The following is an 8,191-nucleotide window of genomic DNA, read 5'->3' as shown; positions in this document are numbered from 1 at the left end:
ACTCGTCCAGTCTCCTGGCATTAATGCCATCTAAATGGTGACTCTTAAATGTATATTTCCAGCCTGAACTCCAGAATCCTACATCCAAATGCCACCTTGACATCTCTTCTTTTTTTTTTTTTTAAAGATTTTATTTATTTATTCATGAGAATCAGAGAGAGAGAGAGAGAGAAGCAGAGGGAGAAGCAGGCTCCCAAGGAGCAGGGAGCCCGATGCGGGACTCGATCCCAGGACCCTGGGATCATGACCTGAGCCGAAGGCAGACGCTGAGCCACCGTCTGAGCCACCCAGGCGCCCCGACATCTCTTCTTGAATGTCTAACTTATGTCCAAAATGGAGTTCCCTATCTTTCCCTCAAACACGCTCCTCCCAGCCTTTCCCATGTGAGTCAATGGCAGCTCCATCCTTCCAGCCAGGCTCAGGCCCCATCCTGTACCCATCACGACTCCTATATTTCTTTCCCACCCATGATCATTCTGAGAACAAATGCCCTTGGCTCTGCTTTCAAAATATACTCAGAACACAACCATTCCTCACCATCTTGATTACTACTTTGGGTTCGAACCTGCCATGGCCCATCACCTGAATGACAGCAATAGCCTCCTGGCTGGTCTCCCTGCTTTTGGCTCTCCCCATACAGTGTCTGCTCGGCATGGCCGCCATATTGGTCCATCATGTCCGTCCTTGCTCAATTCCTCCAGTGGCTTCCCGTCTCATTCAGAGTAAGACTCAAAGTCCCCAAAATAGCCTACAAGGCCCTGTATGCGCCCCCCCCATACACACAGAAGCCATTACCCCTAAGCCTCTAGCTCGAGCCTCTAGCTCTACAGCGGCCCCTCTAACACACCAGGCCCATAAACCCAGGGACTTTGTACTTGGGGTCCCTTCCTCCCCCCATGGCAAGACTTCTCATCTCCCTTCTCTGCTGTTGTTGTTGTTGTTGTTTTTTAAGATTTTATTTATTTGTTTGAGAGAAAGAGAGTGAGAGAGAAAGTGAGCATAAGAAGGGGGAAGGTCAGAGGGAGAAGCAGGCTTCCTGCTGAGCAGGGAGCTCAATTCGGGGCTCGATCCTGGGACCCTGGGATCATGACCTGAGCCGAAGGCAGACGCTTAACCGACTGAGCCACCCAGGCACCCTGAGCTGTAGTTTTTGTTGTTGTTTTTTTTTAATTAAACTTTTTTTTTTTTTAAGTAAGCTCTGTGCCCAGCATGGGACTTGAACTCACAACCCCAAGATCAGGAGTCTCATGGTCTTCCAACTAAGCCAGCCAGAAACCCCTAAACTTTTTATTCTGGGATAATTGTGTATTCACGTGGAGTTGAAAGCAATTATACAGAGAAGCCCTGGGTATTCCTTATCCAGTTTTCCCCAGTGCTAACATCTTGCAAAACTATAGTACAGTATCACAACCAGGATATCACTGTAGGGTTGGATTAGGTACCTGTGGCCACTGTAACAATTATCACCAACTGGGTGGCTAAAACAATAGTAATTTATTCTCCCACAGTTCTGGAGGCCAGAATTTCTAAATCGAGGCATAGGCAGAGCCCTACTCCCTCCAGAAGGTCTAGGTGAGAATTCGTTCCTTGATTTTTCCAGCTTCTGATGGCTGGTCGGCCCCATCTTTCTCGGCTCCGCCTTCACATCACCTTCTCCTATGTGTGCATGTGCAATTTCCTGCCTAGCTCTTATAAGGGCCACTTGTGATGGCATGTAGAGCCCACAGGGATAATCCGGGATAATCTCCTCATCTCAAAATCTTTAATCTAATTACCTCCGCAAAGACCTTTTTTCCAAATAAGGTAACACTTACAGGTTCCGGACATGAGGATGCGGACATATCTTTGGGAGCCACCACCCTCCTAGCCTTACAGTGAAGACATGGCACGTTTGCATCATCATGGAATTCCTCAAATTGCCTTTCGGCTGCTGAATTTTCTCAAATGCTTTTTCTGCATCAGTTGATGTGATTATGTGATTTTTCTTCTTTAGCTTGTTAATATGGAAGATTACATTGATCGATCGATCTCTGAATATCGAACCGGCCTTAGAGGCCTGGAATGAACATCCCAAGTATTTTTCTTACCTGTTGCCTGTCCTTCCCCTCTGAAGGTAAGTTCCAAGTCGGGAGAAACATTTTGGTTCATGGTGTTGTTCATTGCTGTATCCCAGTACCTATAACAATGCCCGGCAGGTAGTATGCGCTCAGTATCTATCCAATGAGGGGACTGAAGAACAGTAGAGAGGGGAAGGGAATTCTCAAGGTTATATTGAAAGGAAATTCCAGGATAACAGCTGTGGGCAGCCATGGAATAGCTCTCCTGGAGAGCCTATAGAATCTGAATGCCCCGAGAGGGAATTTAGATAGTCCCCTGAGACTTGGTGTTGATTTTTTTTTTTAAAGATTTTATTTATTTATTTAATTGACAGAGAGAGAGAGAGAGAGACAGTGAGAGAGGGAACACAAGCAGGGGGAGTGGAAGAGGGAGAGGCAGGCTTCCGACCGAGCAGGGAACCTGATGCGGGGCTCGATCCCAGGACCCTGGGATCATGACCTGAGCTGAAGGCAGTCACTTAACCAACTGAGCCACCCAGGCACCCCTTGGTGTTGATTTTATAAGTACATAGAAAACTAAGGAAATGAACAAACAAAAAGATTTTTTTTTTCAAAGAGATAATTAGGGCGCCTGGGTGGCTCAGTCGTTAAGCATCTGCCTTCGGCTCAGGTCATGATCCCAGGGTCCTGGGATCGAGCCCCGCATCGGGCTCCCTGCTCAGCGGGAAGCCTGCTTCTCCCTCTCCTACTCCCTCTGCTTGTGTTCCCTCTCTCGCTGTGTGTCTCTCTGTCAAATAAATAAATAAATAAATAAATAAATAAATAAATAAATAAATCTTTAAAAAAAAGAGAGACAGAGAGATAATTATCATTGTGGTACATCCTTACAATGCCATATTATTCTAAAAAGAAATGAGCTATCAAGCCACAAGAAGATATGAATGAGGAAACTTAAATGCATATTACTCCATGAAAGAAGCCAGCCTGAAAAGGATGCATACTGTATGTTTCCGACTCTATGGGATTCTGGAAGACAAAACTGTGGAGATCAGGGGTTGTGGGGAGGGAGAGAGGAATAGACAGAGCACAGAGGATTCTTAGGGCAGTGAAATTATTCTGCATGATACCATGGTGGTAGATACGTCATTATACGTTTGTCCAAATCCATAGAATGTACAAGGAAAGTGAACTCCAATGTCAACTGTGGACTTTGGGTGATAACGATGTGTCAGTGTGGGTTCCCTGATTGTAAAAAATGTCCCATTCTGGTGTGTGCCATTTTGTAGTTTGGGGGAGGTTGGAGGGAGGGGGGAAGGGTATATGGGAATTCTCTGTACTTTCCACTCAGTTTTACTGTGAAACTAAAATTGCTCTAAAAAATTGTTTATTTTAAAAAGCCTAATTACGAACTCTACGAACAAAAGTTGTCTAAGAAAGGAAGAGCACTCACAGTTCAGTACATGGCTCAGCCAGGACCAGACCGAGGTTTTGTGGGACCTGAAGCTTGAACAGGTTATCTTGAGGTGGGCAGAGCAGGAGGACTCGAAGAGAAGAAAAACACCAAATCAGAAATACATCTGACTAAATCTCAGAGCAATTTCTGGAATCTTTGTACCTTCCCTCTCCTGATCAGAGGGTATGGGGGAGTCTAGTTAACCATCACCTCACATAGTTACGATTTTTTTTTCTTGAAATGAGAACTTTTAAGATCGACTCTCTTAACAACTTTCAAATTGCAATACAGTATTATTAACCGGAGTCAGCATGCTCTACATGATATCCCCATTTTTATTTGTTTTAATTGTAATGGAAGACACTTAACATCAAGTTTTCCATCTTAGCCATGTGTAAGTGCGCTGTTCTGTGGCATTAAATACATTCACACTGTTGTGAAACCATCGCCAACACCCATCTCCAGAACTTTTCATCTTGCCAAACAGAAACTCTGTCCCCATGAAACACTAACTCCCCCTCCCCCCCCCCCCCCCCCCCCCCCCCCGCACTCCCCCCAGCTCCACTGTACTTTCTGTCCCCTCCAGCACTGGGACTGGCCTCTGTGATTGCACTCCAGCCCTTCTACCTGCCATAGTGAGTTGTTCCCATGTCTTAATCCCCCGTCCAGTCAAGAGGTGTCTCATTCATCCCTGCCCACAGAGCCTAGGACAGTGCTGGGCACACCAGAAGACAAGTTCGAGGCAGAAATGCAAAACAAGTAAAAGAAAGGGGGCGCCTGGGAGGCTCACATGGTTAAGCATCTGCCTTTGGCTCAGGTCATGATCTTGGGGTCCTAGGATCAAGCCCTGTGGGCTCCCTGCTCAGTGAGGAGTCTGCTTCCCCCTCTCTCTCTGCCTCTCCCCCTTCTTGTGCTCTCTGTCTCTTTCTCTCTCTCAAATGAATAAATAAAATCTTAAAAAAAAAAAAAAGAAATTAACTGATGAAGAGTCCCATACAGGTTCATGATCAAAGGCACATAGATCTGTGGCCTAATTTTACATAGTGGGTGCTCAGTAATTTGAAAGTATAAATGATGATATGGGTGGTTTTTGTAAACTTTTACTTCTAAATTAAAAAGCTAAAAAGGAACACGCAGTGGAAAGCAAGTCTCCCTCTACCCATCCTGCCCTCCAGATCCTCACCAGAGGCCAGTTCTTTTTGTACCCAGAGGACTGTGTGTTTATATGCACACGCGCACACACACACACACACTAACATGCTTTACACACTGTTCTGCACGTCTTGCTTTTTTCACTCACCTTATCTTTGAGATCCTGCTCTATCAGTCTATAGAGTGCTTCCCCATTGTTTGATAGCATTCACTGAATGATGTATTTATCTTGTCACCTGTTTATCCTGTCTCTTATCACCTGTTTACACCTGTCACACTATTTAATCTGTCACCCATTGGCAAACATTTAGGTATTTCCAATTCTTGCTACACGAGCAGTGCTTCAGGGAACAACAGCGGGCCTCGCAGATGACTGAATTTCGCCCCTCACCTCTAGCCCTGTCCCACCCAACCTCTGGCTCAGCCTCACCCCTGGCCCCCCAGGCCTTCACTGCCAGCCCTCCTGCCACCAGAGCCTGTCTGCCGGAAGCCTCCTCCAAACATTTACTGGGACTTCCTCTGCACCCGGCTTCTGCTGGGCTGACAAACCCCAGTCCCACCCTCCTGGAGCTCCCAGTCCAGAAGGAAAGACGGACAAGGGATCAGTGACTTAAAAACTAATGCTGGGATAGAGACAGGCTGCCCCACCTACCTGGGAAGTCATAAAGAAGGGCCAGGGGCTTACCTTGGATAACTTTATCCCTGATGGACAGACTGTGAGTGGGAGGAGGAAAAGGGGGCCGCAGGGTGTGGGCACAGGGTTAGAAGAGGCAGGACTGCCCAACTGGCTCCCTGCCTGTCCTCTCTGGCCAGGCCTAGGCCAGCACTCAGCCAGCCTGCCTCCTTGAGGCCACCCGTGATTGTGTCCGGGCTGCCTATTCTCCTTCTGGGGGCCTCCTCTGATGATCCCCCAACACACACACCCTCATGTCAGGACCCGGTCACCTCGTCTCACTTTCAGAACCAACTACTTGTCCCATCAGAAGGGCTTATTCTGCCAAGTTAATAACTGGTGTTGGTGGGAAGGGAGACAGCTGGGGGCGGGGGGGGGGGGGGGAAGGGGGGGGGGGGGGGGGGGGGGGGACAAGAGGGTGTGTACCACCTCTAAATAGACTCCTCTCTGCCCAGAGGAGTGAAGCTCTAGTACTGACCTTGGCCCCAGGGTCTGGGTCATGGGAAGTCTTTCAAGCCCCCTCAGATCCCATTATCCAGACGGCTTTCCATGTCCCCCACCCCCCTAGGTCACTGAGCAAATCCTTCCCCACCTCAAAATATCCACTGTGCCTCTCTTTCCCCTGCATTTCCAAGAGTCCCTTGTTAGGAGATAAATGTTCCTAGGAAGGACAGCATCGAGCTGTTAGCAGGGACCCCGGGTCCCTTCACTAGAAGGGACACAGGAATACATTTGATCTAGCGCGTTAAGTAAGCAAATTTGGGTAAAAAGGCCAAAGTGGGTCCTCTGAGTAGCCAAAGGTCTGAGGTCCTCTGGGGAAGGGTCCTGAAAATAGGATCACAGGTGCTGAAAGGCACTGGGGAGGACTGAGTGTGTCTTCCCAGGGCTGAGCGGGAGTGTGTTTCTGTCCAGTTTAATGGCAACATGTTTTAAAGGGCCAGAAAGTGGAATCAACCCCAAATGTCCATGGACAAATGAATGGATAAACAAAATGTGGCTGATATCCACCCAGAGGTTTGATCCATCCATACAATGGAAGCTCGTTCAGCCTGAAAAGGAAGGCAGTGCTGACAGATGCTATAGCCTGGGTGAACCTGGAGGACGTTATGCCCAGCAAAATAAGCCAAAAGGGCACAAAAGGGCAAGTGCGTATGAATGTATTTATATGAGGTACCTAGAGTAATCAAATTCATAGAAACAGAAAGTAGAACGATGGTGCCCCAGGTCTGGGGGGGAGAGGAGAATTGTTTAATGGGTAGAGTTTCAGGTTGCCAAGATGAAAGAGTTCTGGAGATTGTCTGCACAACAAGGTAAATACACTTCACAGCATCATACTGTACGCTTAAAAAGATGGCAAATTTTGTGTTCTGTGTAGTTTAACACAACTGGGAAAAAGTTAAGTAAAAAAGTAAAACATAATGACCCCCCCCAAAAAAACAACCCCCGCAAAAAAACACAAAAACAACAAAACAAAAAAACAGTGGAGGTAGAAAAGCCTCTAAGTTAGCTCATGTCAGGGGCAGCGCAGGCCCAGGCAACGCTGGGAGCCCACCACCCCCAAATGCCCACAGTGTGAGGGAGTGGCCTGGATGGGGCTAGGCTAGGCATCCGGGACAGAGGCGAGAATCTGAGGGGGCAGGACCCCACCGACCTGGGTCTCTATCACAGCTCCTCCTCAGGGGCTGCCAGGACCCTGCCTCAAAGTCCTCACCTGCTGGATCCTCCATGTGGAGGCTCCCACTCCCTCTGGACCTTGCCTAGGTCTCTCTGAGGCTCATCCCTTTTAGCAGGTAAGAGTTGAGCCCCTACTGTATGCCAGGCACTGTGCTAGCTGCTACTGGTGCTTTGAGGGGGACTCCTACCCAAATTTGCTTACTTAACGCGCTAGATCGAATGTATTCCTGGGAGACCCCATGGAGTGACCAGGGTCAGCTCCTGTGACTGGATGTGGGGCAAGGGCTTGTGCATAAAGGTAGGAGGAGGTGTCATCAGTCAGTGCCTGGCTCTGAACCTGGAGTGGAACCGATGCCCCCCTCCCCGTGCGTGTGTGTGTGTGTGTGTGTGTGTGCGCGCGCGCGCGCGCCCGCGCGCGTGTGGTCCGAGAGCAGGTAATGTCTGCGGTCACTTAGGATGCTCTGACGGTCTGTGGGAATCAGGGGGCGCGTAGGTGCACCTACAGACCTAAGGCTCATCTGTGCACAGGCTGAGGATCACAATGGACTTGGCCAGGGCGGGCGGCGATGCTCCCAGCGTGGCGATCGCGCTTTCGGATGGCTGGGGCGACGCTGCCTGCTCTGATCCCTAACTCATTATTAAGCTCCTCGCTCTTTGCAGACGCTCCCTGCGCCTCCCCCGCTCCGGGCTGCAGCGGCGCAGGCGCCGGGCCGAGCCGAGCGCGCCGAGCGGGGAGCGGGCGGCCGTGCTCCGGGCCGGGGTCCCGGGGGAGCAGGTGAGCGACCCGCGCTGCGCGGCCCCCAGGCCCTTGCGGAGACGCCGCCCGGCCGCGCTGCGCCGGCGCCCCCGCCTTCCCTGCCTGGCAGTACCCGTCCTGCCTCTGTTGGCATCATCCCTCTTTCCCCTGCCTGGCATCCCTCCTCCCCCCTGCCTGGTATCTCCTCTGCTCCCGCCTGCCTGGCATCCCTTCTTCTCCCTGCCTGGCATCCTCCTCCCCCCTGTCTGGCATCTCCCCCTGTCTGACATCCCCCTCCGCCCCCCTGGCCTCTCCCCGTTCTCCTCCCTGCCTGGCATCTCTCTGGTCTCCCCACTGCCTGACATCCCTCCTCCCCCCTGCCTGGCATCTTCCTTCTCACCCCTTCCTGGCACCTTCCTCTTACCTGGCACTTCCCCTTACCTGCC

Source organism: Neomonachus schauinslandi, chromosome 12, assembly GCF_002201575.2.
Source record: "Neomonachus schauinslandi chromosome 12, ASM220157v2, whole genome shotgun sequence".
Lineage (NCBI taxonomy): Eukaryota > Metazoa > Chordata > Mammalia > Carnivora > Phocidae > Neomonachus > Neomonachus schauinslandi.
This window is presented reverse-complemented; position numbering follows the sequence as displayed.